Here is a 25,766-nt window from a genome sequence, read left to right as displayed (position 1 = left end):
ATGTGCCACTTCACTAGCTTCACTGGGAGGGAGAAAGTGTGACCTTCTTCCTGCTCAGACCTTTGTTCCTGACTCCTGGGAGTGATAAAACCGCCTGAAAAGAGATCAGAATCCTGTCTTGGCTGCAGCAAGCGCAGGCTGCCAGCCAGAGCACAGAGGAGCTGCGGCAACCAGGTGGGAAACCTCTAAGGTAGCCACCTGGGTGCATGCTACATCACCCTTGACATGAGATATGTGTCAGGAGTGAGAAGGCACTTTCTTTGATACCAAACACGACATAGTTAGGCGGTACCATAATGGAGTGGCCAACCTCAGTTTTGTCCAGATGCCAGCCCATGTTATCCTATGGACCGCCTATCACTTAGAGTGTACTTTAATGGTAAAGGCTGCTACAATGACATTTCAGCTCACCCTTATATGACCACAGCTTTAATGTAAGGCACCTTAACTCCTAGGCTTAGGAGGCCTTCCTTAATGGTGACTGACATATATTAAAAGCACTGAAGAAATCCATATAAAGTCTTTATTTCAAAGTTTCTTCATTTCAAACATTATTCAAAGTTATCCATTGAGGAACATGATGAAAGCGAGACAAAATAGACGATGGCTATAGCCTGCATTAGAGAACAGATGTCACTTCAGAAGATTAGAACAGTGTTACGTAAAAGAATGGAAACTGGAAAATCTGAAAGATGTATTTGATTCATAACATTTCGAGCCCTGAAGAAGCGAAAAACTCAGTAGACACTTGTTGGCTTGGCTGTGGATGTTATGTTCTTAAATCGATAGCTTTAAATAATGTTTGAAATGAAGAAACTTTGAAATAAAGACTTTATATGGATTTCTTTAGTGCTATGCGTGTCCATCTAAGTACATGAACTAAAGTCGACCATATGTAATATTCCCTGTAAGGGAAAAGGGGATCCAAAGGGGATCCGAGAACCAGCGCCTGCAGAAACTCTATTTTACCTGTGTGAACTTTTACATATTAAAAGTAATGCATTAACTTTGCATGTGAAGAGGAGATGACATAGACTTCCAGGAGGAGGAGGAGTCACGTTACGAGCAGCAAGGAGCAGCAAGGAGAGTGGTGAGAGGAGCGGAGCAGCAGTCAGCGGTCAGCGCAGCATTAGCCTTAGCTCGCAAGTAGAAGCCTGCACCCGTGCTCGCACCCACAGTACCCCCACAGTACTCCCCGTCACCCTCGCTCCAGCGACAAACAACACCGAGCCACAACAGCAAACCTGAGCTGAACCTAGGAGCCGAACAACTGAAAGACATCTCCGCGGCGGCAGTGAGAGGAGTTCGCCCAGCCTGCCCGCTCAGCCCCCTCAATCTCAAGCCCAGGCTAAGAGGATTGACCGCTTCTACCGACGCGGCGAAACACTGAAGGGAAGCATCGAGGCAGTGAGAGCAGCGAAGGCGAAGGTGGAGGCAGAGGAGGAGCGGTGAGCCACAGCAGCTTCCCCAACGCTCTTCCTTCAGAGGAAAAGACTGCACTGCCAAATACAGGAGGGCTCAGGAGGAGTCAGGTCAGGTCAGGTCAGTGATTGGCTTCCACAGCAAAGTAAAGAAACAAACAAAGGCCAGATCACTTCGCGGTAATTATTTTACGCATGCCCCAACTTCGCCAACGCAAGACTTGCTGTGCCAGAGACCGCAGTCGGCCGCACGCAGCACGCCGCCCATAGAGTGCAGAGGCACTGGGTGGTGCTTTAGAGGAAAAGGACACAAGCAGCACCAGGGGGAAGCCTTGGGGGAAGGGGGACGCCCAACTCCCAGGCGGCGAGGCGGCAAGAAGGAAAGGAGAAGCTAGAAGGGGCGCTGGCAACTCATTCCAACAACCCCCGATTCCATCTGCGCCAGGCCTGCTTCACCTCGCACTTAACCCCCCAACATGAGATTGGGCAGAGTAGGAACAGAGCCAATCAAACACAAAAGACGCCAACAGCAACGCAGAAATATGAGTGAAGGATCTAGTGATCCATTCGATGAGGATCCAACAGATGGGCTAGATTCGAGTGTCACTTTCCCCCCAAACAAGACCCAAAAAACACGCCCTGGCCTCAAAAACGCCAAGATCACAGATTTCTTAATTCCCTCTTCGCCCTCCCCACGTCTATATTTTCTGCATCCCCAGTATCCCCAATGCTCCTGACTTGTTCGTTGCAGCAAGCACAGACACTCAAGCTCACCACCAGCAACAAAAGACTCTCTCAGGCAGTTGGCATCACAACGACAGTCCTGCAGCCACAGATTAACTTCCCAAAAGACATCAGCCACAACATATGGCCAACCCCCCAAAAAACGGCTGACAAAGTAACAGTAACAGCTCAAATCAATAGAGAACCGTCAAACAACCCCAACGCCCAAAGGTACAGGCACACGGACACATTAGTCTCACCAGAGAAAAAAACCTTTAACCCGTCAGCAAAGCAGGGCTCAACAAACCAGGGTTCTTTTTTTAGTACCGGGGCCCCCGATCAAGGGGCCACCCTCTCTACACCCACAGGAACGGCCATCAGTGACTTGTGGGACAGGGGTATCACAAGCACAGATTCTTCAGAAAGGTCACAGGGAGCACCGTCGACTGACTACGCCCACACAAACTTGAAAAATCGCAGGGCACAGGATAGCCCAACAACTCGCACTAAGGAGCCAACCAAGACTGACAACACACCAACATCCCCAGCAGGCTCCGGATCACCGCCAGCTCTCGACAGCCCTAGTGAGACCAGCCAATTAACTTGCAGCGAAGTGATAGTAAAACCACCAAAAAGTCCATCAGGAGATGTCTATCTCCATCACCCCATCATCTCACAAAACACAGAATTTTCATCAAAAGGAACAAAGTCCCAGAACCTAGCATACAAACAAGCACCAACACCGGATCAGGTCCGGAAAGTGTTTCACAAGATTCAGATCGGAATAAACCAGAGGTTAAAGCTTGCTACAGTCCTCAAACCAGCGGTAACCATTCAGACCTTTACCCCCCACAACAGGCTCCACTATGGCCTCCATTTATAGGCTTCATGGAAACCATTTCGAATGCGCTACTACAACACTCAGTAAAATTAGAGTTACAGGTCGACCTTTTGCAACTCCTGGCTTCCTATGTAGCAGGAATAGACAGTAAAATTAATGAGTTTAACTCCCTTATCGAACGGGTGCAGAAAGACCCGCACACAAGGTTCCATGAATGCCAGTGCTTGAAACAACGGTTCATCTCGCAGCGCTGCCAAACATACTATCAGACATTCTGTCAGAGGTTAGAAAAAACCCGAATAAGCCCCACACAATGCGTGAAGATCCAGGTGCAGGAAACGCTTTTAATTCCCCGACAAGTGCCATCAGCAGGGATACCCCAACCAGCGAGGACTCAACTGAGGCCCAAACGGGAGGAACCACCCAAGTTAACTCCGCAATCATCGGCGGGGATACTCCAAAAAGTGAGGAAAAATTAGAGGACTCACCGGGAGAAAGCACCTCAATCACCATTGTAAACACAGAGACAGCAACTTCTAAAAATACCCAAGCATACTCAACAGGTACTGACGACCCGGCCAATCAAGGCAGCCAAAACTCAGGGCCTCAAACAAACGAGCAACCAAAACAAACTAACCCCTTAACAAAACATGAGCGAAAACGCTTGAGGAAAGCTAGACAAAACAAACAACAAGGAAATAAAGGAGCAACACTACTGAAAAGGCACCACTACCCAGAGACCCCACTGGTCAATAACACAATTCAAAACCACACAACAGAACTAATAGAGAATGGAAAAAAGGGTAAAGAATCAGTGTCCAATGCAGAGGACGACCAAGGGGCATTATGTCTGCACCCCTCCCCACAAACATCGCCACAGTCAACAACCCAAAATGAAATCCAAAGCACTTATAAAGTTTCCCATCAAGCGCAAGAAAAGACAAAAATGAATCGGGTGGCTGGTCCCCCCCTGCAAACAGAACAAAAAACCATCACACACTATTTTACAAAGATGATCCCGCCACAAAAAGAAAATCTGCTGGATAAAGGGTCGAAACAAAGCCCTCCAACAGAAGGATCAGAGAAACCAAGTCCCTTCCAACCAGGATTTGAAAACGAACCAGTAGCTCACACAAACATTTTATATCAGGGCCATAGAGTCAACACCCAAAAAAACTGCCAAATAAGGCGGGTGGGGCCAAAAGAAGAGTCAGAGGCATCACATCCAGCTGAAGTACTTGCTCACGAACTTATTCCACACTATAGCTCCAGGGGCAAGCACGACATTCTTAACCGGAGCGCCATTTTAAAACTTATTAACTCAATTGAAACACTGAAACATCCGAAGATCATCCACATCGAAAGCATTGAATTCAAAATAATTCCAAACGCAAACGGAAGAGAGATGACAGTGGTAACTTGGAATGATCATTTGAAGGCCAAAGAATTCTGGCAACATAGGGAAGAGTTCGCAAAATGGGGAATCGAGATTAGACCGGTCGAAATTGAAAGATACCCGGGCCCGTTATCCACGTTGGCAGACGTAAGCCCAGAGTCTAACAGTGGAATACTCCGGGGCGCGGTAGGCCGCTCGGACAGCAGTAAGGGAGGATGGTCCAACCTGCGGATCATCCGTCAAGGAGGGACAGGAGTCGCCAGCCAGGTGCGGAAAGTCCTAGCCCCAACGGCAACCCCAGTAGACATCAAGAGGGATGAAGCATGAAAGCCGAACCTGAAGGTATGCTCTTGGACTGTAAATGGACTTGCAGGCAAAACAAATGACTTTGAACTAATAGCATTCCTTAAACAATTCGACATCTTATTATTCCAAGAGACTTGGTCAATTGCATCGGACCACATTAATGGCATTAAAGAAATTCAACAACACGCCACCAAAAGAGGTCTAACAGGCAGGGCAGCGGGAGGCCTATCGATTTATCTAAACACCAGCATCCCATGGTCAGTTGAGTTAATTGAGTCAGGTCAATCATGGATTCAATGTATTAAAATCATGCTCTCGACTGACACCAGTTCAGGACAACAGGATACCCTAGAGTGTCGCACATTGGTTATATGTAATATTTATATTCATCCGGCATCAAAGAACAAACTACAGAACATTCTGTCCCTAAAAGCATTTCTCAAATCCTTGCAAGCCACTTACCAACAGGCCGGTTTGGTGGTTTCTGGCGACCTAAACATGTTTCTACTAGAAAGAGACCCCGTCCATGACATCCAACGTACCAAGCGATACGGCAAAATAATACCTCCAACAATAACAACCCATCGGGAAAAAGACAAACATGGCCAGATGTGTGCCCAAATGTTAGCAGATATCGGACTGATCACTTTGAATGGCCGATTCCCGCAGGATCAGCCGGCATCCTCGACCAGAATTGTCAAAAAGGCCCAATCAATTCTGGATTATACCATGGTGGACTCTGAGGTATTCCAAATAGTAGTTACCTACAGAATAATCCACAAACTGGAGAGCGATCACAGTCTAAAAGCAATAGAGCTCAGATTGCAACACTCAAAGGCCGCAGCAACAAAAGACCTGATGATAACCCCGACCCTTTATAATCTTAAACGATTAGCATGGAACTGAAAGAATGTAGGTGAAATCATGGTTCATGTGAAACTAATGTCGGTAGAAGACGAGGAAAAAAATCCATTTGCATACCAAGAAAACTGGGAAAAATGACTGCATTCCTAACCGAAAAATTTGGCCAACAAAATCGGACTAACAAAAGAAAACCCTGTCAGTCACAACAAGCTCACTCGGGTGCAATAGGGAAAAAAAAAGGTTATTCAATCAGGAACTTAGAAAACTCAAAGGGAAAGACCCTTCGAGGGGTGACGACATTAAGCAGCAAATACATAACCTAAGCCAAACATATAAAAAAGAAGTATGGACTTTAAAGAAAAAACATCAAACAGAAATCTGGCAACAATTAATAGAAGCCAGCAAATCCAACAACAACAGGAAATTCTGGGCAGAAATTAACAAAGTAGCCAATGGAGCAGCCCTCGTTTTTAATGCAAATATACTACAGGACTGGATACACCATCTAGAGCAGTCTCAAATGACTGACGCGCAAGTAAGGAACAAACACCCTCTCACCTTCCCGCTGACTGAAAAGCACGAAGAAGATCAAACCTTTGAAGGAACCTGGATAACGAAATGCCAAGTCCAAACGGTCCTGAACAAATTGAGGTCAAAAGGTGCCCCAGGCCTGAATGGCTTGCCCAATGGGCTCTTCAAACAAGATCACTCGTTCTGGGCAGAATATCTCTCCCCATTGTACAATCACGCATTCCAATCAGGAAGCATTCCCTCCTCATGGAGAGGGAGTATTTTGCACCCAATCTTCAAAGCTGGAGCGCGCACAGATCCAGCGAATTACAGACTGATTGCGCTCATTGACGTAGAGGCCAAGGTATACGCATCAAATCTCTTGATTGCGCTGGAAGACTGGATCAGCCGCAACAACATACTTCCAATCACCCAAACAGGGTTCAGGCCTGGAACCAACACGTCATGCAATCTGACAGCGCTCAACTTTCTTGTCGACAGAGCAAAGGCCAAATCAACAAAACTGTACACCTGTTTTGTTGACCTAAAAGCGGCGTTCGACACAGTGCCAAGGGAGATACTATGGGAAAAGATGGCCAACTGGGGTACCCCCCGAAGTTGTTATGGGCCATTATAAATCTATACTCATCCACCTGGGTCAAGATAAAACTCGGTAATGGGGACAGGACAACATCAAAAATCCCAACCCGAATTGGCCTCAAGCAGGGATGCGTATTAGCCCCCACCCGCTTCAACATCTTCACTGCGGACCTTAACAAGAGCATCTCAGAGATTCAAAGCGACCCACCAAAACTAGCCCAACACAAAATAAGGAGTATGCAGTATGCTGACGACATAGTCCTGTGCAGCCAGTCCCCGTTGGGTCTCCAACGCGCTATAACAAGGTTGCACAAATATACTTGCACGCATGGGCTGCAATTCAACTACAAAAAAACTAAAGTGGTTTGCTTCGCGTCTCACCAAGGGCAACAAACATTCAGATGGCACATCGCGGGAAACAACATAGAGCAATGTCCCACATATAAGGATCTGGGAGTACTTGTTGATTCAAGATGGTCACTAAAAGAACACACCTTGTACAGAAAATCTCAGGCAATCAAATTGCGGTTTGCCGTAAACATACTAAAAACAAAATTAACATGTCCATCCAACGAATACTTGCTGAAAGTGATCGCTGCTAAATTTTTACCCTCCCTCACGTATGGCTCCGACCTATACAGAGGCAAAGATGCGAATTTCCTGAATCTCCAACAGTCAGCGCTGTTCAAATACCTCTACCAAATTCCGAAGTTTGCATCACAGGCACGCCTTGAATTCGGGTTACTTAACCAGCATCACGCAAGACAAGCCGCCATAATAAAAACGTGCTGGAAACTAAGAGCAGCACAAGAGGACACGCTGATGGGTCACTGTTGGACTGAAATCAACAATCAAGCCAAAGGAAAAAAGGCATGGATAAAAACACTGGAAGAAGCGTTGGAAAATCTTGACATGCAACAGATGTGGAACAATGAACATACCTTTGCGGCCTTTAAAAAAGCTACCAATGGTGCGGCGAAACATAAATCCAGGATTGCTGACAAAGCAACATTGGCCAAGAAAAAACACGGATGGATGGTACTGGCCACGTACGACAGAAGCATTCCGCAACCGTATCTAGTTAATTACATAACACCATCTACGCAACAAATGCTATTACGACTGCGGCTGGGAACCTATACCACAAAAGACCAGATCCCGGCATGGCGGCAAACATGGCCAACATCATTGTGCAGACTTTGTGGTCTGGCTGAAGAATCCCTGATCCACGTCCTGTGCATCTGTCCCGCTCTGAGCAACCTGAGACGGTATTATCTCCTTCAAATATTCCGCCTTTTCCAAATCAGAACATGTCGGCCGGCAGTCATGCTAGTATTGAACAGCGAACAGTTGCAGACAGCCTGCAGGGCCACCCGTTTTTTTCAGAAAGTGAGCCTCCTATTGATGAAAAACGAAAAAGAGGTGACTAATGGGACAAAATACAAAGTCTCACTGAAACAAAAGACTTTGAAGCTAGATAATGAAAGATAGACTTTTTTTACGCTGAAATGGTCACCAGTCAGCAGATGCACTCTTATTTATTTTATGGAATAAGTTCTTTGACATTTTCTCCTTTTTTGTAAAGGTTTTTATTAACCATATACAATAAAAATGTTACTTACTTGAATTAACTTTACCACACATGGTGAGGACAAAGCCGAAATGGAACAGTTTCAACTGTTCCTGCAGTCTGCAATGGCAGGCCTGCTGTTAGTACTTTACTTGGGTCACTCAGTGTGGCACAAACAGTGCTGCAAGCCCTGGGGACCCCATTACCACCCATGCCCTGTGTGCCACTGGTACCATATACCAGAAACTTACATGGGAAGTAAAGTTCTTGTCAATTGGAGATGCCAATTTACACATAACATTTTTATGAAGAGAGCACTGGGGCCTGGTTAGCAGGCTTCAGTGCACTATCAGAGTTGAAAACCAGCATCTACTAGTTCAAATGGGGGCAAAAAGTGTGGGCTATCTGCCAAAAAAGTCCTGTTTTCTTACAATTACAAACAAGCAAACCTCTTCCAGGCATCCACACTACGGGCAGGACTTTTTCCCCCTACTTGGAGAAGGAGAAGTATGGCTCACTGGTTAGAGCGGCAGACTCTGAAGCAGAGATCGGGCCCGGGACCAGAGTTCAAGTCCCGATGCGGCAGGGTCTTGGGCTCAATGTCTGTGGACTCGATAATTCTCGCCTCGGCGCCTACTCTAATCATGGGTCCCGTGCTGCAACTCTGGGCAATAGCTTGCTTAATCTCCACAACGGCCCCTACAACATTGGAATGCCTGGCTTCACCTTGGGGGTGCCCAGGAGGGGCATCTCACAGGGAGAGGCAGGAAAGGTTCCACAGCGTTATACAGCGCCGGGACGCCCCGTTGGGGCAGCTGTGCGCTTTACAAAATACACTACATTTACTTGAGAAAATAATGGGTGCCGGCCCAGAGGCAAGAAAAAATAATTACATTAATATATGTCATCTGAGTGTCCTGGTAACACATTTTTATGATGTAGGGGCTGGGACCTATGGCTGGCATTTCAGACAAGAACTTTCAACCCTGTCAAAAATAATTTTGAAAAGTTCAGTTTTCATGCTCTTTTGACCTACTTGTAGTGCTGCTCTGCCCTATATGCAGGGTACTGTGCATTCTACAACATAGAACTGTGCACTTCGTCGGACCTGCCTCCATATTTCAGGCACTTGTCAGCCCTTTCATGGATCAAGTGGACCATGGCTGACCGCACAACCCTATAAGGCACATTCTGGGTGTCAGTTTCCGTGGACATCCTGGACATTTGCCTCAATAGGCATTGCACACTGTGCCTGAGGCTATCAAGGGATTTAAAGTTGGTCCCTGCATTCACAGGGTGAAAAGGGACAGTTGTTACCACTGGCATTATGGGGCCTGGCCTTTAGAGAGTGCAAACTAGCTAACTAGTATTGAGTCTTCGCAGGCTGTCGTAGATTTTCACTTCAGTAAAAAATATACAACATGTAAGCAATCCTTGAAGTACTATTCTTCTCCTTATATGGTTCCTTTCTCCATCTGGAGTACATTTCGGAATTCATTTGAATTTACAAAATAAAATCCAGGCAGTGCTCAGGGAAATGTACAAAAGTCTTACTTTTCTACCAGTTCTTCCAACACCTTATGGGTTGTCACTAGGCACACAATCTGCATGAGCAAAAATAACAGAAATGTGCATTTCCACAGTAAGCTTTCTTCTAATCTTGGGAGCATATATTTGCCTGTGGAGTCACCTATTTCCGTATACCCTAATTACATATAAATTGTTTTCATCTCTTTCCCTCCCTGGAAAGCACACTTGCTCCTGCCTTCTGCATGAGCAGTTTTTCTTGTGCATCCAAGAAATGAAACACGAGGGGAAACGTGCCTGTACCTACAAAGTGCCACTCTTAACAGTGTGCACAAGACTTCACGTGGACATATCCCTGTAAAGCACCTTTTCTGCACTTTTCTCCCCAATGCCACTGACTTATTCATGTGCAATAGTCTATCATGTGGTTGTCCTTTTTCACAGTAATGAGTGGATGTGTGCTCATAAAAATAAAAAAATCCGGATGTTTTGAATCCACAGAATTTGGGGCAGATTTACAAGCCCCTTGCAACACTTTTGCACCGCCGGTGCATCACTTTTGTGATGCAGCAGTGGCGTAAAAAATGCGGCCAATTTACAACGTGACACATCTAGAGAGAGGCATCACGTTGTAGCCCTGCATCACATTATACCTGCATCAGGTATAATGTATGCAGGGTGGGCGTTCCCACGCAGGAAAGCCTTGTAGAAGTGCCGCAGTGATATTTACTAAATGTCACTGCGCCACTTCTAGGAATGCCACTGCGTCAAAAGCTTACACCTGCTTGAAGCAGGCTTAAGGAGTGACGCAGTGTAGTGAGAATAGGCCTCAACATGCATTGCTGGAGTTGCGTTGTGCTTGCGATACATCTTCAGCAATGCGTGCATCAGAATTTCTGACGCATCTATCAATCCTTGCACCATGGTGCGCTGTATAGTAAATACGGTGCACCCACGGTAGCGCAAGGGTATCGCAGGCTGGCACAGGGAAACTGACACATCTCTACAGATGCGTCAGTTTCCTGTAAGTCTGCCCCTTTGTATTTTACAAACACAATACAAATCTGTTGGTCTCCTAATATTCACCCAGTTTTGCAGACAATCAGGCCCACACTCATAGAATGATTGTGGTGAAAGGGCAAGCGTGATTCACACACTCTTTTGTAGTCAAAGATTACACCAATATCCACAATACTGAAATCCAGATTCACGTAATTCTAGAGATCAATATATGTTCCTCATTGTCACGTATAGTGGAGGAAAATCTGCAGTATTTTCCATGTCATAATTATAAGGGCAGAGATAGGGACATGGTATGGGTATGGTGTGGACCATTGAAATCTGACGATTGCCACAGAAGAGCAAATTTCTTGATTTTCACAATCTTTGCCTCTGCTTTTTTACAAAGCCAATGTGCGCTCTGAACTTTAGTGTAAAAAAGACTGGAATAAATATCAAAATTGGGTGGTAAAGTGCTTCGAAATGTATTTAATGAGTGAATAAGTACCCCATCCTTGTGAGTAGTAACCCCTTTTCCGACTAATAGGAGAAACAACAGGAACATTTGAGATTGAGCAAAAGGATCACTAAAAAAGATGGGGAAAAGAAACCTATGACATGAATGGTAAAATAACTTTATAACAAAGAGGGAAGTAATGAATGGGAGGGAGAGGAAAAAAGGGAATGACCATGTACACGTACACACACACGCATGCACGTACAAGCCAGCTGCACTGTATTATCACTCAGGGAGCCCTCATCAAGTGTAAAACAAAACAATTCCAATTCAAATATAGAACCGTGTGTCATCACGCACCACTCAGTTGGGTTTATTCCATTCACATCTGTTTGAAATAACATATTTCTGATGGTTTATTGTCAGCTGTGGAAAGAGTATTCTCGGAATGAGACATACAAGGCTAGCAACACTCTCGAAGAAGTAGAACTAATTTGCTTTTGAATGCAATTACAAACATGTTTCTTCAACAAATGTGTGCATAAGTATTAGTAACTACTATAAACAGTGACAGAACTTTAGAAAACATTTGAGGTCTTAACCAGCTACCAGTGATAATGTGAGTGTTGCTATTCACAATTTGCAGTAGTTGTAATTGACATAAACACTTATTGGCATTTTGCCTGATGATATTTCAAATGCTGGAAAATGTTTGATTGGAAGGCAATACAATTGGGGTACATTTGTAGATCACTAGGCCAGTAGGTGACTCTTTTCACTCCAAACTAATTCTGCTCTCTTGTTTGTCATTGTCACAAAATACATTCCAAAAGCCACCTCTGTTGTGGGCAAAAAGCTGCATGGTCTTCTGCTTGTTGCGCTTCACGCCCCTTCTTGCGCTTTCCACATTAGTGACGTATCGTGTTTTGGGTCTTATTTAACATTACTATGGGGCTCAGTAAGTTTAGGATGATTTTGATGGCTGCCCACCCCTGCACAATCCCTGGCATCTTTGGGACCCAAACATTGCTCTTGTGAATTAATTGTGCCTTCTCCCAATTTGCTCACATTTTTAATTTGACAGGTGTCCCTGTGTGTTCGATCAAAGAACACCTGCAAAACTAATAACATTTTGGCACACTCATTAATAAGTTAGTGTGGCCACCTTTGCCCTAAAGTGCATAAACATTTGCTTTATTTTTGAGTAGCAAGTGCAGGTTTCTCAGGTAGGGGATGATGTGGCCGTGGCGTGGTACGTCGAGGATCAGTCGTGCCGAGGGGTTTTGGATGCGTTGTAGTCCTTTGATGAACTTGGTCGGGGCTCCTGCGTAGAGGGGGTTTCCGTAGTCGAGTCTGCTGACGAGGGCCTGGGTGACTGCCTTTCTTGTATCTGTCGGGATCCATCTGTAGATCTTGCGGAGCATGCAGAGGGTGTTGAAGCAGGAGGAGGAGACGGCTTTGACTTGCTTGGTCATTGAGAGCGTTGAGTCGAGGATGATTCCCAGGTTGCGTGCACGGTCGGTGGGTGTCGCAGCTGTCCCCATTGCCGTCGGCCACCAGGAGTCGTCCCAGGCTGATCGTTTGGAGCCGAGGATGAGGACCTCCGTCTTGTCCGAGTTCAGCTTCAGACAGCTGGTTTTCATCCAGTTGGCGACAGCCTTCATTCCTTTGTGGAGATTGGCTTTGGCGGTGATGGGGTCCTTGGTGAGGGAGAGGATCAGCTGAGTGTCGTCGGCGAGGAGATTATGTTGAGGTCGTGCTGTCGGGCTACGTATGCAAGCAGGGCCATGTAAATGTTAAACAGCGTCGGGCTGAGGGAGGATCCCTGGGGTACGCCGCAGATGATCTCGGAGGCGAACGCTCTGGGTTCTGCCAGAGAGGAAGGAGGTGGTCGAATCCAGAGCCTTGTCTCGGATTCCTGGGGCGTGGAGGCGTGCGCGTAGTGCGCGGTGGCAGACGGTGTCGAAGACGGCAAAGAGGTCTAGGAGGATGAGTGCTGCGGTCTAGCCGTTGTCCAGCAGGGTCCTGATGTCATCGGTGGCGGCGATGAGGGCAGTTTCGGTGCTGTGGCTGCTGTGGAACCCTGATTGGAAAGGGTCCAGGATTCTGTTTTCATCGAGGTATTGGGTTAGCTGTCTGTTGACGTTTTTCTCGATGACCTTGGCCGGGAAGGAGAGCAGAGAGATGGGCCGGAAGTTATTAAGGTCTCTTGGGTCTGCCTTAGGTTTTTTGAGTAGGGCGTTGATCTCAGCGTGTTTCCAGATCTCTAGGAAGGTTGCGGTCTCGAGGGCCAGATTAATGACGTTGCGCAGGTGTGTTGCGATGGAGCTTCTTGCTCTGTTGAAGACGTGGTGCGGGAATGGGTCTGACAGAGACCCGGAGTGGATTGTGCGCATGGTCTTGATGGTGTCATCGATGCTCACACTGGCCCAGGCTAGCAGGGGGTTGTGGTCGATGGTGTGCAGAGGATATGTTGTGGTGCTGTCTGTTGGGGCTGTCTGGGTGTTGAAGCTGTCATGGATGTCTGCTATCTTGCGGTGGAAGAAGGTGGCGAGGGAGTCGCACAGGGTTTGCGACGGCGGGATGTCGTTGGTGTTGGAGCTGGGGTTGGAGGGTTCCTTCACGATATTGAAGAGCTCCTTGCTACTTTATACGTTGTTGTCGAGGCGGTCTTTGAAGGAGGTCCTCTTGGCCGCCCTGATGAGGTGGTGGTGGTTGCGGGTTGTGTCCTTGCGGGCTGCGTGGCTGTCCGGAGTTTGTTCACAGTGCCATTTCTTCTCTAGTTTCCGGCAGGCTTGCTTGGAGGCTAGGAGTTCTGGGGTGAACCAGCTGGCCCTCTTGCTGGTGTCTCTGTGGGGGGAGTTTCTTAAGTGGGGCGAGGGTGTTGGCACAGTCTTCGATCCAGCGTCTGAGGCTGTGAGCAGCGTCGTCGGTGAAGGAGGGTTCGGTGGGTGGGCTGAGAGCGAGGTTTGCGTGTAGTTGGACTTCAGTGATTTTGCTCCAGCAGCGGCGGGGGATCTGTTGGGTGTGGTGGTGTGTGGTGGGCTTCTGGGGGCAAAGTGGATACATCGGTGGTCAGTCCAGAGGAGTTTGGTGGGGAGGCTGATGGAGACGCGTGGGCTTGAGGAGAAGATGGGGTTGAGCTTGTGGCCGGCGGAGTGGGTGGGCGTTGTGACGAGTTGCTTCAGACTGAGGTTGGCGATGTTATCGATCAGGGTTGTGGAGTTGTTATCGTTATTGTTCTCAAGGAGAAAGTTCAGGTCTCCGAGAAGGAGGTAGTTGTGGAGGTCAGGGCGTGCGTGCTGATCAAGTCGGCAATGGAGTCGCTGAACTGGGGGCAAGGTCCGGGGGGTCGGTACATGAGGGTGCCTCTGAGGGTGAGTTAGGGTCTGTGTGGATCTGGAAATGCATATGTTCGGCGGTGCTGAGCACGTCGTCGGTGTTAGTCGAGACCCTGATGCTGTTCTTGTGGACAATGGCGATTCCTCCTCCGACTCCATTGGTGCGGTCTCTGCGGGTGATCTTGTAGCCATCTGGGATGGCTATGGCGATGTCGGGTGCGGAGGAGTCATTAAACCTCCCAAACATCTGTTTTTTTTATTGAAACGTCATAACATTACTCACTGCTATTTAAAGATTAATACACTTAAAAAATACTGCATGACAGTGAAAATACATTTCTCCTCCATTAATTATTTTTAAGCTTAAGCAATTTCTATTTCAAATAAATACATTTGTGAGTACCCGTCTGTCCGTGTGTCAAAACATTTATGATGTTATGTGGTCAGTTGTTTCACCACATCTATTGCACAACGCTTTGCAAGTAAATTCAAACTCATTAAGTCCACGTGCATACGAGTTAGCTTTTATTGACAGCACTTAAAAAAGCAATTAATTTATTTCCGGGTGCTCTTAATTTTGGTAGGCAAGCGAAATGGAGGGAAACTAAGTGGTTTGTCTAGGATCACACAATTTAGTCAAGTTAAGCCAGAATTAAGCAATTTTGGCTTTAAAGACCAACACTTTTACCACTAGATCGTATGTGAGTTGCACTGCATCTGATCTCCGCACAGACTTGCATACCTTTATTTTCTTAAGTGCTGTGTGGCGCCTCCAGCCGCTTATGCTGTATTTTAGCTGAAAACTGGCATGATCATTTCATGGTGGGAAGTATGTTGGGGGACTGGGAGGTCTAGGCTACAATGGCTGTGATGTGTTGGATTTCTTTTTAACCTGGCCTTACTTACTGCAAGGGTGCCCGAAATTAGTTAACTTTGACCCACAGACATGTTGTTCCCCCTCTGGGGGATTCCCATCATGCTGCAAACTCAAAACTAAGGGCAATATGTAGGTAATTCAAATTTACCGATTCTAAAATACCAAATTTTACCGATTCAGTATTTCAGAATCGGTAAATGGTATGTAGGTATTGATTCGGTAAATGTTACCGAATTGGTAAAATTCGGTAAATACCGATTCGGTATTTACCGATTCGGTAATTCCCAATCATTCCTATGGGCCTGAAGGCCCATAGGAATGAATGGGATGCCATTCACTATTACTGATTCGGTAAATACCGAATCGGTAATAGGGGGTGCTTATTCAAGGGTGGCAGGGTGGCACATTGACACCCTGTTGCACCCCTGAATCGTGCATGTGTGCACATGTGGCATGTATGTCTGCCACATGGCACTTTTGGAAAAGCACAAATTTGCTTTTTCGAAGGTTTTCGATATTTACCACCAATTTTTAGTTGGTGGTAAATACCGAATCCTTATCTCAGAAATGCACTCACTTGAGTGCTCCCTACATTACGGATGCAGTAATTTACCGAATCGGTATTTTAAGGATTCGGTAATTTACTGATTCCTTAAATTACCGATTCGGTAAATTACAGAATCCTTAAATTTGGCCCCTACATCTCAAATGCCTAATATTGGTCGGTAACGGTCGAAATTTGGTAATTTCGGCCGTTACCAACCGTTATTGGGCTACCTACATATGGCCCTAAATCACTCTTGTTATTGCAGTTGTCCTTTCCCGTGCTGACTAATGCAATTGAGTCTACCAAAGCATCCTAGCAAATAAGCATTTCCAATGCAATAGGTCTCGCAATTGCGAGATTTTGCCCTATTGGCACTGTAAATGACAATGCCTTTTATTTATGTGTTTAAAAAACCTGCAATAATAAAAGGCATTGTCATTTACAATACCAATAGGTCAAATTTGATAAAATGCAAGACCTATTGCATTGCAAATGCTTGTTATTCTTCCGGACAGTGTACATGCTGATTCAACAGGCTGGCCGGCTGGCTGGTTGGGGGCTGCAGCAGTGGTGATGCTGTTGATCACAAGGGAAGGAAGGTACAGCCTGCCTCCTTAATCTTGGGTACCAGCTCTTACTTTTTTACAAAATAGGCACTGATAGTTGCCATTGTCAGTGATTTCAAGAGTCCAGGAGTGACTGGAGCCACTTACAGGCATGAGCAGATGAGCCTGGGACCAAGTACATGTTCTTTAGGGTCTATCTTGGAGTGACAGAGGATTTACTGAGGTGTCTGCTAAAGCTCTGTACTGTGCACCTTGATGTGAGGGGACAGTGAAGCAGAACTGAATGCTGGCAATCACGTAAATGGCATATGGTGCGCATACCGAAGTGAACAGAGGAACATCCCAGAGTATGAATTGCTTACAGGCAGTGCACCTAGAACCCAGCAGTAATAGAGAGGCAGTCCTCATCATTTACTGGACATACGTAGCCATCATGAACACTCCAAAGACAAAGGGACAGATTTACTTAGATTTCATGCAAAGCAACACAGCAAGGCAATGTACTGTGCTGTCCCGCGCGAAAGGGAAACAGCAGAAATGTCTCATATCAACCATGAAATCCACATTTCTACTGCCTCCTAGCACAAGGGCACTGTGTACTGCCTAGTGCCAACACAGGCACCATTGCACCACAATGCAAGGTTGCCTGCATTACAGGCGCATTGTTTTTTGTGCTAAAAGAGACAAAACCAATCCTTAACAGCAGTTTCGTCTTTCCATGTGGGCTGCAAAGGGCAGCACATATGGAAAGTGAAAATAACTAGGGGAAAATAAAGATTTTTCCTCACTGGATTCGTCAAACAGTGCCAAAGATATAGGCAAGTCAAAAAACGCTTTTCCCATGGAAACATGGACTTAACTATAACTACGTACTGGTGATTGCCACTAGGTTAAAAAAAAAAATATATATATATATACATATATATATATATTACCTACTGGCGATAGCCAGTAGCTATATATAGTTAGGATTTTTTCTCTATGGAACTTTTGAAAATTCTATGTCTAATAACTTTGGCTTTTGTGGACGGAATCGGCTGAAATTTTCAGGAAAATGGCACATTTTGTTTCTGAGCAGCCCCTGAAAATTTGGGGGGGGAGGTTCGTCAAGGGGGGGCCGAGAAAAAAGGGGGGTCCCAAAACGCGTTTTTCCCATGTTAATTTCCATAGGGCGTTTGGCCTCACTTTTAGCTCGAACGGCTGAATGGATTTGCACGAAACTTGGCAAAATTGTAGGGACTGTTAGCCCGATGTGCCTTTGCTGGGTCTCAATATATGTGCTCCAGTGGATTTTGAGAAATTAACGTTTAAAAAAATTTATATATCTGTGACAGCGTCCCAGATAGCGCTCCAGATCGCGTACTTTTCGCGTCACGGAGCTTTGCGAAGCGATGCTGATTGGTTCTCCGGTGTCTGTCAACATTCTAAACAGTCCGGAGCGGCCGCCATCTTGTCTCTCGGTGGGATCGAGAGACAAGAAGAGGTGAAAAACGAAGGGGGAATTTAATGAAAGGGGGCAAGGTAGACCCCTCTTGACCCCCTAGGAATGATGTTGGGGTTATTAAAGGGTCCCGTGGGGAAAATTAAAAAAATGTGATTTTTCACGGTAGAAGCGTTTCTCGGTTCGCAAATTAACGGCTGAATGGATTTGCACGAAACTTGGCAAAATTATAGGGACTGTTAGCCCGATGTGCCTTTGCTGGGTCTCAATATATGTGCTCCAGTGGATTTTGAGAAATTAACGTTTAAAAAACAGGTATATCTGTGACAGCGTCCCAGATCGCGTACTTTTCGCGTAACGGAGCTTTGCGTAGCGAAGATGATTGGCTCTCCGGTGTCTGTCAACATTCTAAACAGTCCGGTGCGGCCGCCATCTTGTCTGTCGGTAGGATCGAGAGACAAGAGGAGGAGAAAAACGAAGGGGGAATTTAATGAAAGGGGGCTAGGTAGACCTCTCTTGACCCCCTAGGAATGATGTTGGGGTTATTAAAGGGTCCCGTGGGGCAAATAATAAAAATTTGATTTTTCGAGGTAGAAGCGCTTCTCGGTTCGCAAACTGGTAGCGAAACGTGAATTTGCCATTTTGTGTTTCGATTTCATTAAATTACTAGGTATAAGGGGGTACGGGAGACGTATCCTGACCCCTTTTGTTTTCTGAGGGTGGCTGAGGAGGCTCATATATGTTGATACATGTCTTCCAGCGGCTGTGCGTGAGCGTTTTTTTTTTGTTGCGTGACGTCTGTTAACGTTCGATTCGATGGAAATCAGGAAGTGTTGACCGCCATTTTGTCACTGCGAGTAAATATTTTGTTTTAAATAATTGTTATAAATTAATCCTTATTGATAAACATTGTCTGCGCCATCTTGTCTTTTTTGCAATGCCACACTTTTGTTGAGCACGGCAGCCATTTTAGATGCCTTGACCAGACCCACTCTCTGCACGCCGCCGATCCTCAGCATGGCTCCTCACCCTCGCAAGCATCTCCCCCACGCACTGGTCACCCCCACTCTCTCTCTCATGCATGGGCCAGAAACCTCCTCCCATGTGCGCTGCTCTTCCCTGAGAATCACACCCTGTGCCCGCTCGACACCCCCCTTTCACCCTATTCACTACCGCACCCTCTGACACTCTTCTTCCTCTGTGTCCGATTGTTCAGGCCGGTCCCAGGCTATCACCTAGCCCTGCAGATGTAGTTTATGGCCCCAGCTGTAGAGAATCACCCCTCTTCAAAGGAGTTACAGTAGATCTTTCACACCACACGCGTTCCTACTATCTGATAACCATCCTGTATTGTGCTTGGGGAGGGGATTCTCACTGTGAGGGTGTGTGGGACCGAGCCTGAAGCGGAAGATTCCAGGGATGCCTCTTTGTACATCAAAGTTTTTACAATTATGTGTCACATTATAAATATATAGTACTCCAACAAAGTAGGATTATAACACTTTAATAACTTTTAAATATATAGAACGCAACAAAAACAGTAAATACATTTAAACATTTTTTTGAAAAAAGAAGCAACAATGGTCAGTAGCTGTGTTTTGTGCGAATAGTCCCAAGGCAGCACAACGTGCTGAGTTCTGGAGGGCACCCAGGTGATGTTATCTGGGTGCCGCACTGGTTTTTGGTATCCTACAATGCAGCTCCGAAAAACGGCGTGGGGCGTCCTGGGGGGTGCGCGGGGAGGCCTCGTCAGTAGCGGTCTGTTGTGCGAATAGTCCCAAGGCAGCAGAACGCGCTGAGATGTGGATGGCACCCAGGTGATGTCCAGTAAGTTGTCGCACTGGTTTTGGCATCCTACAATGCTGCTCTGAAAAACGGCGTGGGGCGCCCCGGGGGGGGGGGGGGGAGAGGCGGCGAGGCGGCGTGAACGGGTCTCCCCAGGTGGAGGCTCGTCGGCTGTACTGGGGCGCCCCTTTACCGTTTCAGTTGCCATTCCGCCCGCTTTTGCTACACTGTGCCTCATCCGCCATTCAGCTGTTTATCGCCCGCTCTTGCGGCTACAGCGTCTCGCTCACCATGTAGTTGAGTTGCGCCCACTCTTGCGGTGCAGCGATAGGCGGCTGCCACAGGACTCTTAAAATGGCGGACGGCTCTTCGGATTTGGGCCTGGTCCACTAACATGGCCCTGGGACACCTTGGAACTCGGACGTCCCCTGAGCCTTGAAGATTTTACAAAAGTCTTGGGGGCTCCCGACTCCTGCAGGCTTCCGGTGGGGAGCGGCTGACATGATTGCTCGCGGAATGACCACGACGGAGCCACGAGATGGTGGTGCTCTCAGGCTGACGCCAGCTTTAGTCTGAAACATCTAGAAACAAGGTGGGGCTTTCATCGTTTGGGAAAAAAAAATGTTTTAATCCAATGAAAAGTGATATTTTTAGGTCATATGATCAAGCCTTCCATCATTAGGAAACCAAAAGTAAAATGAACCAATGAAAAGTTTTATAAAGAAGTCACATGACCTGTTATGCTTACGTTACGCGCTGCTATAAAAAGCGTAGAGAATCCGTTGGCACGTGAGGCGGCGTCAGTAGCGGACCGATGTGCGAATAGGCCGAAGGCAGCACAACGCGCCGAGATCCGGATGGCACCGAGGTGGTGTCCAGCAAGTTGCACTGGTGTGGCCATCCTACAATGCTGCGCCGAAAGTCGGCGTGGGGTGCCTGGGGGGGGGAGGTGGCACAAACTGGCCTCTCTCGCCTCCCCAGGTGGAGGCACCTGATGTGCAGTGCGGCGCCCCTTATCTTTTCACTCGCCGTCCAGCAGAGTTGCGCCTGCACTTGCTGCTACAGTAGGCCGAAGGCAGCACAACGCGCCAAGATCCGGATGGCACCGAGGTGGTGTCCAGCAAATTGCCGCACTGGTGTGGCCATCCTACAATGCTGCGCCGAAACTCGGTGTGGGGCGCCCCGTTGGCCTGTGAGGTCGCGTCAGTCAGTGGGGGCTGTTTGAGAAAGCAATGTGATGCTGTGCGTCGCCCCCAAGACGGAGGCTCCTCGGCTGCAGTGGGGCGCCCCTTGGTGTTTCACTCGCTATCCAGCTGAGTTGCATCCGCACTTGCGGCTACAGTAGGCCGAAGGAAGCACAACGCGCCGAGATCTGGATGGCACCGAGGTGGTGTCTAGCAAGTTGCCGCACTGGTGTGGCCATCCTACAATGCTGCGCCGAAAGTTCCATGGTCCGGCGGAACTTTTTTCCTTTTCCTTTCTGCATCTTGTCCCACAATCCGTTTAACCTTTAGACACGACCAGGTACCTGAATGTGTGCAGGGGGACGCTATTGATTGAATCAAAATGGCGGCTTCACACAAAGCTGACTCAAGCGTTGCTGGTGATGCTATACAGACAAAAAATGGTTTTCAGTTTGTACATTCTTCAGGATTTTTCCATCCAAGTCTGCTTGAGAGTTTGTAGAACAATGGCTTTAGATCTTGCCCTCCCCTCTTTTGACTGTTGGTCTTGTTGCCTATGTCTTCTGTTGTCATTTAACTGAACCTTTTTTGACTGCCGAAAGGGGTTCTGGTCCGACCGCTGGTTGGTGGAGATATTTTGACTATATCCTGGACCTGCCCGGCCTCGCCCAAAATCGCGCCGGTATAAATGGGACTCGTACCTCCTTGTTGTGTACTGGTTGCACAACCTTGATATCACGAGATACGTATGCAGTTTTGAAGCACATGGCGGGCGGGAATGAGAATTGATTGAATATTTCGACATCCCTATTGATATTAAGTTCTGATGTGTTATTGGTTACTGTACTATTGAAAGTTCGAATTAACGTCACCCATGGTACTTGCCCGCAAATGTATATCTAGATAATTTTATTGTAAGTGGCCCTGTCGTATTTTAATTACAAAATGTACGTCCACCGATTCCGCAACTGTTAGACACCTTAGTTCTTGCAACCTAATGGCCCGCTCGTTGCGTTCCTCTACAGTGTAAATGTCTCCTCATCATATACGATTCCAGTTTGCTCCGTGGCCGGCCCACGTGGTTATAGGCCCGTATTTGTATACTGACATTTTCACAATAAAGGTTTTTAAAACAAAACATGGTAGTAGTATTTACATTGGTAAAGTTTTTAATTTTAGTCACTGTTTTCGAATCAGTAAAAGGCAAGTGAAATAAAGCAGTCCAATTACATGACGGATAAAAGGTATAATACGCAGGAACGCAGTAAAGATAAATGGTCAAGGGCTGTTGTGTTTTTTACTCCTGCAACATAAAGTGATCGATAAGAATCTGATATTCGGGCGTATCGGCGACTAAGACAGCAGGCCGAGCATCTTTTGCTCAACGGCTCCGTCATGGGACGAAGAAACGCCCTTTTGCTAGAAAAAGGAATATATTTTACTTGCAGGACAGTTGTAAATTTTCCGGGAAAATACATTAGCCTGGAACATTATAACATATATGTTTAAGAAAAAATAATGTTCGAAAGCAATAAAAAGCGTAATTTTTAGGTCATATGACCAAGCCTTTCATCATTAGTATAACAAAAGTAAAATGAACCAATGAAAAGTTTTATTAACAAGTCACATGACCTGTTATGCTTACGTTACGCGCTGCGCGCCGCGCCCCGGATCCCTTCCGGGAAGCTGCGCTTCGCGCACTGGAGTACTTCCGGGTGCGCTAACGCGGCGTGTCATATAACGCATTACGCGACAACGTAGGTCCAGAATATAGTCAAAATGTCTCCACCAACCAGCGGTCGGAACACAACCCCTTTCAGCAGTCTAAAAAGTTCTGTTAAATGACAACAGAAGGGACAGGCAACAAGAACCATCAGTCAAAGAGGGGAGGGCAAGTTCTTCCCTACCGGGTCACGTTGGGGCGCTACCGGAACTGATCGAATTGGTAGTCTACAGTGTTTCTGGATGTTTCAGACTGAAGCTGGCGTTAGCATGAGAGCACCACCATCTCGTATCTCAGTCGTGGCCATTCCGCTCCCCACCAGAAGCCTGCGGGAGTCGGGGGCCCCCAAGACTTTTGTAGAATCTTCAAGGCTCAGTGGACGCTTTCGAGAATGGGGCCCAAGCCCTAGCAGACAAGCGTCCGAGTTCCAAGGTGTCCCATGGCCATTTTAGTGGACCACGCCCAAATCTGAAGAGGCCGCCATTTTGAGAGTCCTGTGGCAGCCGCCTATAGTTGCATCGCAAGAGCGGGAGCAACTCAACTACATGGTGAGCGAGACGCTGTAGTCGCAAGAGCGGGCAGTAAACAGCTGAATGGCGGAAGAGGCACAGTGTAGCAAAAGCGGGCGGAATGGCAACTGAAACGGTAAAGGGGCGCCCCACTACAGCGTGTCTTCAGGTCAAACGGATTGTGGGATAAGGTCCAGAATGGAAGAGTCATCAAAAGGCAAAAAGTTCCGCCGGACCCCGGGAGCCGGCCGCCTATGTCGGGGGCGATCTTAGGCCACGCCAGGGCAACACGACTTGGGGAGGGGGCAGAAGTCAAGCGCACCCTCCCAGTCCGCGCCACCACACCGTATGTTGAAAATCTGAAGCCATCGTTCTACAAACTCTCAACCAGCCTTGGATGAAAAATCTTGAAGAATGTACAAACTGAAAACCAGTTTTTGTTTGCATAGCATCAGCAGCAACGCTTGCTATCAGAATGCATGAGTTTCATGCTCGATCGATTGAGCTAGCCGGATCAGGCAACAAAAAGTATAAAATAGTTATGTAAATAGTTATTTAATAAAATGTTTTACCCTGTTACTTTGCTGGTGTGTTGTATATATTTATAATATTTGCATAGAGTTTATCGTTATTTTGGGCGGGGTGGGTGGCGGAGCCGAGCTGTCTTGCAGCCATCATGGTGTGGAGCTCAGTTCATCTCACTAGTTTCGTATTTCTCATGAAGGGTTGTTCCTAATGTTTCTATTTTAGCGAGGTCAAAAAGAGATCCCATTAGTGGCCTACTGATTTTGCTCGATTATTTTTTTTTTTTAACACGATTTTTCACTATCTGCAAAGACTAAACAGAGTATTGCGGCTTTGTGCTTGTTAGTAAATAGAGAATGAACCAAAGAGAATAAATTCTAAAATAGTAAATGCTTGGATAACAATCAATCAAATGGAGAGACAAGCAGGCACGACGGATTACAACGGGGGCAAAGGCCTGCGTTAACTACCCTTCACTATCTGCAAAGAGAGAGTACTTCTAAGAGAAAAGAGGGGGGGGCAGCGTTTAAAGCACATCAGCGTGCATAAACACGAAAATGTTTTTACCTATCACGTACTTGACATTTGACAGCTTTTGATATTTGTTATTAAAAAACCATTGAAATTCAATGAAAAAACCATAGGTTTTAGCCCATATATAGTTAGGGATTAGCATTTTCAAAACCTTATTTTACTCGCATAAAACCATTGAAATTCGCATATATAGTTAGATGCGCTAACTATATATCGCGCACCCGCAATCCACTGCTGATGATGTCACATATTACATCATTCATGACATGCTCAGTGACATCACTGATGACATCACTGATGACATCTCAAATGACATCACTGATGACATCACTGATGACATCCCAAATGACATCACTGATGACATCACTGATGACATCACTGATGACATCACTGAAGACATCTCAAATGACATCACTGATGACATCTCATTTGACATCTCATTTGACATTACTGAGCACATCACTAATGACATCATTCATGTGATAATACGATGAACCTCTTCAGACTCTAATATAACCTTAGATACACTCAGTGTAAACAAAAACTCACAGACTGTCACTCATCCATGGAGTTACTCACACACCTAGTCAGTCATGCAAAGAATCAATCACGCCTCCATTTCCTCTACTATACAGTTATACACACCTTACTTATTCAAACATATACTAACACATATTTACTCTCTTATACAATCCCTGATACAAGTTCACAATGATCCATACAGCCACTCACACATTCACTGGCTCTTATGCACAGTTATTTATATATGTCAACTCTCACATGTACTGTGTTTTACATATGTCCTTACTTTGACATGTAGCACTGAGATATCCATTCACTCACCAATACACTCATGCACACAGTCAACCGCCCATACAGCTGTTTCCACATGCACTTTTACCCATACATCTAGTGAATCAACTGCTCACACATCTATGCACAAAGACATACACCTCCCAGTCACCCACACACACTCAGTCTCCCATACAAATACTTGGGCAACCAATCAATAACCCATATAGTTACTCATATAGCTACTGATCAACACATGCAGCAGTTTACAGAACAACAGACATAATGATGCACAAATTAAGACAGGTTAGTCACTAACCCATTCACTCAGTGAGACACATTTAATCACTCACTCATACAGTCAGTCATGCACCTACTAAATCCTTCATCCAGACACTTATACATCCACTCATTCTTCAATATGTAAGACATATTTTAACTTTACAGAAACATACAGTCACTGGATGTTGTCATCAGTGATGTCATCAGTGATGTCATTTGAGATGTCATCAGTGATGTCATCAGTGATGTCACTGAGCATGTCATGAATGATGTAATATGTGACATCATCAGCAGTGGATTGCGGGTGCGCGATATATAGTTAGCGCATCTAACTATATATGCGAATTTCAATGGTTTTATGCGAGTAAAATAAGGTTTTGAAAATGCTAATCCCTAACTATATATGGGCTAAAACCTATGGTTTTTTCATTGAATATATATATATA

Source organism: Lissotriton vulgaris, chromosome 3_1 (genome assembly GCF_964263255.1).
Source record: "Lissotriton vulgaris chromosome 3_1, aLisVul1.2, whole genome shotgun sequence".
Classification (NCBI taxonomy): domain Eukaryota; kingdom Metazoa; phylum Chordata; class Amphibia; order Caudata; family Salamandridae; genus Lissotriton; species Lissotriton vulgaris.
Note: the sequence above shows the minus strand (reverse complement) of the source record.